The following is a 9,741-nucleotide window of genomic DNA, read 5'->3' on the forward strand; positions in this document are numbered from 1 at the left end:
CTCTCACAGACTCTGAGGAGAAACTAGGGAAACTTAATGGACCCTCTCCCCGTAAAAAAATGTTCATGTAAACTTTTAAACAAATATTTACGTTTAATTGTTTAACTTCTCATCTGTTAATAATTTCAAACTTACAAAAAGTTGGAAAATAGGGCCAGCCCGGTGGCTCAGGTGGTTAGAGCTCTGTGCTCCTAACTCCGAAGGCTGCTGGTTTGATTCCCACATGGGCCAGTGGGCTCTCAACCACAAGGTTGCCAGTTCAATTCCTCGAGTCCCACAAGGGATGGTGGGCTCTGCCCCCTGCAACTAAGATTGAACACGGCACCTTGAGCTGAGCTGCCTCCCTGATGGCTCACTTGGTTGGAGCACGGGCTCTCAACCACAAGGTTGCCGGTTCGACTTCCACAAGGGATGGTGGGCTGTGCCCCCTGCAACTAGTAACGGCAACTGGACCTGGAGCTGAGCTGCGCCCTCCACAACTAAGACTGAAATGACAACAACTTGACTTGGAAAAAAGTCCTGGAAGTACACACTGTTAACCCAATAAAGTCCTGTTCCCCTTCCCCAATAAAATCTTTAAAAAAAAAAAAGTTGAAAAAATAAAAATAATATAAGAAACATCTATGTACCTTTTACCTAAATTCACCTATTAATAACATTTGTTTTATCATTTGATCCCTCTAGCTCATTCATTCTCATTCTGTATATGTGTATGTGTATTTTTGAAATTTATATATATATGTATATATATATACATATATATATATATATATACATATATATATAATATTTTCCTGAACAATTTGAGGGTTAGTTGCATAATCAAAACCATTTACTCCTAAATACTTCAGTGTATATTTCCTAAGAATAAGGATATTCTCTTACATAATCATAGGACAGGTATCAACTCCATAAATTTGTATAGTTTTATCTAATCCATCATCCCTATTCCAATTTCATCAATTGATCGAATATTATCTTTTATAGCATTGTTTTTCCCTCCAGTACAGCATCCAGTCTAGTCAGGTGTTGCATTTGTCATGTCTCTTAACTCCTTCAATCTGAAACATTTCCACAAACTTTCTTTGTGTTATTTTGATTTTGACATTTAAAAAATAATAAAGATCCCTCATCTTTTTTTAAAATTAAATATGGGGTATACCATTCTTCATTTTGTGTTTGTCTTAGGTTTCTCTGTGATTAGATTAAGGCTTTGCATTTGGAGCTGGCAAACTGCATAAGGGATGCTGTGTCCTTCACAGGCTATGTCCTTCTGTTCCTCGTGGATGAAGTTCATTTTGATCATCCAGTAAAGGTGTTGACCAATATCTCCTCGGTATTGTCTTCTATGCTTTGCTCTCTCTTGCAACCATAACTGTCCGTGCGCAGATACTTTAGGACCGTGCAAAGATCCTGCTCCCCCTCATATGTACTTTGGTACTATTTGAAGTCATTCACACACCTCCAAAGGCCATCAGCACTGTGAGTTAAGAACAGGAGTTACGTGTTTGCCAGTTTTCTCTAGCAGCAACGGTGAGTTTGCAGTAGATCAATCGCACACGTTTTCCCAGCACTAGGCGGACATTGGAATCAGAAAAACACCTCTCACCAGCTCTGCAACTTTTCACCTAGGTTGCTGTGAGGGTTAAATAAGGTCATGAATAGAAAGTCTCTGGCATATAGCCTGTATTTCATCGATATTAGTCCCCTTTCCCTCCTTATGAATCATTTAATGCTGCAGGGGGAGAGCCCTCTGTGCCCAAGGACCCAAAGGAAAGTAATGCACCCATCCCCAGAGAATGGTTCATGTGATCTTGGGCAAACGTCTTAACCTCTCTGTGCATCAGTATCTGCATCTGTAAACAGGGACTATAATACCACCTGACTTGTAGTGTTGTGAGGATTGAATAAATTAATACGTGTAAAGCACTTAGAAAAGTGACCAGCACATAGTAGGCGCTACGTAAATGTTAGCACTTACAGATGCAATATGAGCTCCATTAGGGCAAGGTTTTGCTTCCTGAGGTATCCCTGCTGCCTAGAAGAGTGTCTGCACAGAGTAAGCAATGATACCCCAAGAAAAGAGTCAGAAATGCTAAGAAATCAGAAAGGGCCTCAAATTCTCCAGCTGACATACAACTTCCTATTTGACCTGACGTTTTCTACAGCTGGCTGAGAGAACTTCTCAGCCTCTGATGAGGACCGAATTTTTTGAGGAATTCTTTGCTCCCACCCACTCCCAGCAGGCAGTTCTTCAGTTGAAAGCTTTGTTCTCTTATCACAGGACAGGAACGTGAAGGCCAGAAACAGGTGCAGCCAACCAGGGAAAGCTGAACATTCTGGTTGGGGAACCCCCTCCCCCACAAAGTTCTCACCTCCAGCAGAAAGAGGGAAATAATCATACTGCGGCCCTGCCCAGCATGCAGCCTCCTTCCAGAACAGTCCGGCCTCTGGTTTAACTAATACCTTAATTGCAAAGTAGGGATTCCCAGGCAGTAGATTGCTTCAGGAGCCTGTGGGTTAGTAAATGCATATTGAAAACAAGCATGGTCTGCAGGCTGAATAAAAAGCGGGTCTCCTTCATAAATGAGCCACATCCTCAGCAGGCTTGAGGATGGAGACAAGGAGTTGTGAAAGTACAGTTTCCTGTCCCTGTCAGAATTGCTGAACATGCAGATTCCAGGGCCTCACTTCAGAATAGCCAAATCAGCATTGGTGGGGGGGTAGAGGGGTAAAGATAGTAGAATGGGAATGGGGTAGAATGGTGGAGGGTTGGGATGGTGAAGTGGAACAGAGCAGAAAGCTGCTTTGTTTTTTAATTAATGAATTTTATTTTTTAAACGAGTTTTAAGTTCACAGCAAAATTGAACAGAATTCCCAAATACCACCTGCCCCCACACACTTGCAACCTCCCCCACTGTCAACATCCTGCAGCACAGAGGTCCGTTTGTTAACATGAATGAACCTACCTGACACATCATTGTCACCCAAAGTCCATAGTCTGCATATGGCTTCACTCTTGGTGCTATATACATTCTATGGGTTTGGACAAATGTGTAATGGCATGTATCCACGGTTATAGTCTCATACAGAATAGTTTCACTGCCTTAAAAATCCTCTGTGCTCTGCCTATTCGTCCTCTCTTTCCTCTAACCCCTGGTAACCACTGATCTTTTTACTGGTTCCATAGTTTTGTCTTTTCCAGAATGTCATATAGTTGGCATCATATATTATATATATTAGATATATTAGATATTATATAATATTAGATATTATATAATATTAGATATTACATAATATATATATTAGGTCGGCTTCTTTCACTTAATAATACATAGTTAAAATTCCACTATGTTTTTTCATGGCTTCATAGCTCATTTCTCTTTAGTGCTAAATAATATTCCATTGTATGGATGTACCACAGTGTGTTTATCCATTTACCTACTGAAGGATGTCTTGGCTGCTTCCAGGTTTTGGCAATTATATATAAAGCTGCTCTAAACATCCACATGTAGGTTTTTGTGTGAACATTAAGTTTTCAACTCATTTGGGTAAATACCAAAAAGCATAATTGCTGAATTGTATGGTGAGAATATGTTTAGTTTTGTGAGAAACTTCCAAAGTGTTGTACTATTTTGCATTCCTATCAGTGATGAATCAGAGTTCCTGCTGCTACATATCCTTGCCAGCATTTGGTGTTGTTACTGTTTTGGATTTTTTTTTTTTAAAGGTACATTGTTTTAATTTGCAATTTCCTAATGGCATATGATAATGAACATCTTTTCATAGTTATTTACCATCTGTTTACTTTCTTTGGTGAGGTTTCCATCCCGGTTTTTTGCCCAGTTTTTTAATTGGTTGTTGTTGTCTTTTTAATTGTTGAGTTTTAAGAGTTCTTTGTATATTTTGGATAACAGTCCTCTATAAGATGTGTCTTTTACAAATATTTTCTCCAAGTCTGTGGCTTGTCTTCTCATTCTCTTGAGGAATCTGCCTTTGTAACCAGCTCATTCATGCATGCAATAAAGTTTGAGGGTCACTGGCGTCTGAGGGGTGAGGAAATCTTTTCTTCAGCCATCAAAGCCTAACAATGCACTTAAATTTTGCTTATAAATACAATCCTATAAATAACAAAAGTTACAGATTTATAATGAAAATAATTAAAATTTACATTTGTGAATACCACAAAAATATCTTTAATAGTTCTTGTCCAGTTTTATGAAAATGGATAGAGCATTAGAAAAATTTGGGAGACCTGGGATCTAATGGGAATTCTGCTATCATCTAGCTAAGTGACCTTGGATAAATCTCTTTTTATCTCTAGACCCCAGTTTCCTCAGGTATAAGATGAAGAAGATGAATTAAATGAGCTCTAAATTTCCCTCTGGTCCTGTGGTCCCATCTTTTCTATCAAAGCCAAGGCAAAGAGCATATTTCTATCAATGAAACTTCTGAGTAAACATGGGGTACATATTAATAAGAAAAGTCTTTGATTTGGCCTCCCCTAGACCTTGGGTAACAATCATCAGAGTCAGGATTTAATGCAGATTTGCTAATGCATAGATTAAACAAGGTTATTGTTCCCACCAAAATGCTACGGTGGTCGGTAAAACAAACCCAGATTGCTAATGGCTAAATTTAAATGAGAAAGTGTGTGTACATATACACAATTACATATAGGGCAGAACATAGAGAATTTCAGACTCAACAGAGTTTGTGAATGCAAAGAGAAACAAAAATAGAAACCATCAAATAGCCAGATGGCTGAGTTTTCTATTTTTAAATATGAGTTCTGTGGAAGTATGTCAATGAGTAGAACTAAGAAAAATGTGGTAACCTTGAGTGTTTCTGTTTTTTAAACAAAACAATATCACACAGGGTATCAAATAGCAAAGAAATTATATAATGAAATGGAAGAAGTGAATGCTTTTAAGCGCCTCAAGCCTGGCCTTTAATATTACACCATGATCCAAAGCACTAATCAAACTTTCTTCAAGTTTGAAACTGTGAGTTATTTACAATGACTGTAAGATTTCCAAGAAATACCTAAATTAGTGGGTGAAGTTACCTTTTTTCCCCTCTCTCAAATTTCTACACTCAACTTCTTTTCAAATGTCCCAATATAATCATAACGTAGCCACAAAACGTGACAGAATAAACACATCCGTGGGTCATCAATGAGCCGAACTTTGTGAAACATCTAAGAAAATGTGTTTGGAAAAGGACTACACAGTTTAGAAGAATTTTAGAGTAACTCACGAATCAGCTAACCCAGTCAAAAGATTACTCACTTAAGAATGATATAATTACTTTCAGTTTGTTTAAAGCCAGTGAAAAGTTGACACAGTGATTAAACAAAAATGGGTGAAAAAAATAGAGTTACATTATACGGACTGAATTCAGGCTGTTCCAAGGAGTAGGCCCAAGGCTTATTTGAGGAAAGATTATCTTGACAAATTGGATAAACATTTTCTGCATGACAGGACGCTGATGGAGAGTCTGTTCTGCAAGCACACCTGGTGGTGGTTTGCTTAGTGTTTGACCAAGGTGTTCAGCTTGCCCGAGTTCTCCCAGGGGCTTTGTTTACCGTTTGGCAGGTAGAGGCAGAGCCTGGGTAGGCCTTGGTAACGGTTGTTGGGCTCTGCAGATGTCTTACCCCACCCCAACCCCACCCCCATCTCCCATTTGGGTTAAAACAACTCTTGGCTAGACCAGTCCACAAAAGCCAACACCAGACTTTAACAAACAGTTCATGCTTAAGAAGGCCTGCAGTCTAATGTCCCTGAGGCAAATAAAAATGGCAAATGCAAATAAATGCACCAACACCCCCTCTGCCTTCCTTGGCTTCCTTCCATAGTCAACTGGGATGGAGAGGTCAGGTCCCACACAGGGCATTGCTATGGATGCAGATTTTCCAGCACACAAATCATCTAAGTACCAGGATGGAGAAAGTGTGAATTCAGCGCTTTTCTACTCAAAACCATGCTTCCCTGGGCCCAAATAACTGTAGATATGGGCAGATATGGGCAGTGACCTCTCCTAAGGCTTTTGTGGAGACTCTTCTGCTCTCAAGTTACCTAAATATCTGTGGGCGGGCCCCCAAAAGTGTCTTTGCTATGGCTTGGTATCCTCGAGAAGCAATCACTTGCTGGTGGCAGTAATTTGTGGATGGCGTCTTAAGGTCGGCCATTCAGTACTTTCTAGTGCTACTTTATCATTCAGAGAAGCACTAATTTGGGGAGCAGAACACCCAGAGATGTCACTAGACAGTGTGGGGGCTCCCACTGCATTCAGGCTCTCCAACAAGAAATGAACAAACAGCCCCATTGTTAGAATGATTTTGCATTTTGCTAGGTCTATTTTATTCAGCCAATATTGCTTTGTCAACTAATTTAAGTCAATCTGTGGCTCTTCCAGTGGTTCCAAGCATAAAGACCTTATATTGCCGTGTAGGATACACTGGTTTAAAATGACATTAGAGGCATGGTCTTCGACCCTCTTCTCTTGGAGCACTAAAAGAAGGCAATCCTCTTTGCCTGCCCAGCGCACCCATGGCTTATGGTCCCAAAAAGCATCTGAAGCATGTGGTAGCGCCAAAGTGTTAGATGCTGGATAGATAAACTGACCAGTGTGTTTGTTCCTCATCCATCTACTGGTCCCCACAAGCTGAGAGAATGTCTCCCTCTCATCATCTTCCTAAGGAACAGACTGAAGTAAGCCTTAACAGGAGATGACGTAAAGAAGATCTGCGTGCAGCAGTTTGTTGAGACGGATGGCGAGGTCTGGACTGATGTCACCTACCCTGCTGATTTCAACAAGACCAGAGAGAACTCCTGTCTGAACTACAACACCAAGATCACTTTGCTGTTCATCGCATTACACCCGAGGAGGCCACGTACCAGTTGTGCAAAGTGAGAACGATCTTTGTCGACACAAAAAGAATCCCCCATCTCGTGACCCATGATGCTCACACCATCCACTACCCTGATCCCTTCATCAAGGTGAACCATTCAGATTGATTTGGAGACTAGTAAAAAGACTGATTCCATCAAGTCTGACATTGGTAACCTATGTGTGGTGACTGGAACTGCTAACCTGGGAAGAATTGGTGTGATCACCAACAGAAAGAGACAGCAGGGTTCTGTTGATATAGTTCATGTGAAAGACGCCAGTGGCAATGAGCTTTGCCACTCAGCTCTCCAACGTTTTTGTTATTGGCAAAGACAACAAACCATGGATTGCTCTACCCCCATGTGAAGTGTATCCGCATCACCCTTGCTGAAGAGAGAGAAAAGAGACTGGCAACCATACAGAGCAGTGGGTAAAGTGATCTCTAGGTGACATGATTGGATGAGTCTTCATCTCTAATTAAAGATAATATAGCTTGAGAAAAAATGCCATTTGATGTAGCAGTGGTTTTAATTTGTTCAGTCTACACATCCTTGGGAAGTCATTCCTAGGTACCATGATGGGAAGCACCATGGAGCTCCACCCTCTAACAGAGTTCACTTTGCAATCCTGGAACTAAAACTTTAGTTTTACAGACTACCAATCCATGCTCCCCTCCCCAGTGTGAATGCTTCTCATGCCTTTTCCCACCCCACTGCTTCATTTCTCTGCCCACCCCCTTAACTGTTTTTTGAGAAAATCAACAAGCCAAATAAAGTAAAATCAAATCCTGGGGAATAGCCATAACAATAAAATTGCTTGATTCAAAGTCATCTGACATTTAATGTGTATGTACTATGTCCCTAGACATATCTTGTTTAATCCTCAGCCAGTGAAGTAGGTGTGATATACCTCTACCTTAAAGATGTGGGATCTCAAGTTTAGAAGACACTACATGGCAAGTCCATGTTCACATAGCTAGAATGTCCAAAAGCTAGGAGTGAATTTCAGTGACTTTATGCCTGACTCAGTCCTCATATTCATTTTATTAGGTTGGTGCAAACGTAATTGCATTTTAAGGGTTAAAAAACAATTGCAAAAACCACAATTACATTCGCACCAACCTAATAAAAGACTCCAACTCCTATGTCTTTTACAGGTTGATTGAGTCAAAGCTGATGAGCTTTACTAGTATTTTAGGGCATAACAAAAGAAATTTTTTAATGACACATGTTAATTATATCTTATATTCTAAACCTGATATTTGAAATAAAATGTAAAATGTGTTTTTAAAGACAGGTTTTTTTTTTTTCTTCCCTAATGGGAAATGCTTTTAGTATGATTGGAATCTGAGTTGAAATCTTGGTGCTGATTCTGTGACCATGAATTCATAACTTACCCTCTGGTGGCCTTAGTTTCTGAATCTGTAAAATGGGAATAAAAACATTTCCTGGGTTGTTACACTTTACTATAGCATTAGTTTTCTATTATTTCTCCTTAGACATTTTCTGTTTCCCTCAGGAGACAAGGAGCTTCTTTTAAGCATGGACTTCATTGTCGTCATGTATGTATCCTCCATTCATTTCACTGAATTATGCGTATACTATTTGTTGAATAAATAAATGATTTATGTGACAGCACTTGTCATTTGGTAAGATCTCAATAAATGTTTATTTATTTTCCTTTTCTTCTTTCTTATTGAGGACTAACAATCTATCATAGAAGACAGAAAATTGCTCAAATAATTAATTTTAGGCACTGAGACAAAAATGGAAGAGATACACAATTGTGCTCCTTTCTCATGTAGGTAAAGGATTCTCTCCAGATGACCCATAGCAGTATAGGCAGGTATATGACAGGTTGCATTGCAACATGCTCCCCAGAAGACTAAGTCATATAATGGAAGACTCAACATCCAAATTATCACGGGATTAAGAGAGCACAACAAATTGTCTTGTATATGTTTCAGAAACTATGAAAAAGCAGTTAAATGACTGGTCTTGCCATTCCCTAGGCATCACTTTCCTGTATAATTCATCTCGTTGCAGCTTTTCCACCTCTGTTAAGATATCAAAACTCTGCACAGGCACAAAAGAACCAAGGGAAAATGGTTTAACATGAAGGAAGGCAAAATATCCATTCACACTTTATACATGAGTAATATTGGAGGCGTTCTTTTTTTTTTAAGGGGGGGGCGCATCTCACAGTGGCCCATGCAGGAACTGAACCAGCAACACTGGTGCTACCAACACCATGCTCTAATCAATTCAATTGAACTAACAGGCAGCCCCTTACATAAGTAGTATTGGGATTCATCTCTTTCGCTGAGATTAGTCTAGGTTCCAGAGCAGGTCTAATTTCAGAGAACACCAAAGTATGTCCTACAACCGTGAATTGTTCAGCTAGAAGGTGCCAGATGAAATAGATAAATTGGGGAAAGAGTACTAGCTTGAGGGAACAAAATGCCAAAAGACATGGTTATGCCAGGTAGTTGTCATAATATCTTTGGGTCAGTAATTTTAGTTGTTAATTTTCATGACTATCTGTTTCATCAACTGGAATACTAGAGAGGTAAGGGATTTACAGCTTTGGTGTCATAATGTTTTTATGATACAATTTTCCTGCAGCTGAATTCTGCTGGAGAAAAATCATGCAACTGTGTTGACCGGTCATGACTACAAATCAAGAGGACTCTTTTATATCTTGCTAGCCCTTTTGAAATTTTCAACTTCTCTCCACACTCTCTCTTCCCAGTTTTACTCTCAGCCAAGGAATTTACTTCATCTTTCATCTGGTGCTATGCTGTCCAATATGGTAGCCACGAGCCAAATGTGGCTATTTAAATTTAAATTA

General features: G+C 39.6%; 1 pseudogene across 1 annotated transcript; it reads left to right on the forward strand.

Moving 5' to 3' along the window:
- The first annotated feature begins 6,551 nt into the window (after positions 1-6,551).
- LOC308506617 (small ribosomal subunit protein eS4-like) lies at positions 6,552-7,325 on the forward strand (annotated as a pseudogene). Its single transcript has one exon. The product of its transcript is annotated as a small ribosomal subunit protein eS4-like (transcript).
- Positions 7,326-9,741: the final 2,416 nt, after the last annotated feature.

Source organism: Rhinolophus hipposideros (genome assembly GCF_964194185.1).
Source record: "Rhinolophus hipposideros genome assembly, chromosome: 2".
In the NCBI taxonomy this organism is placed as follows: Eukaryota; Metazoa; Chordata; class Mammalia; order Chiroptera; family Rhinolophidae; genus Rhinolophus; species Rhinolophus hipposideros.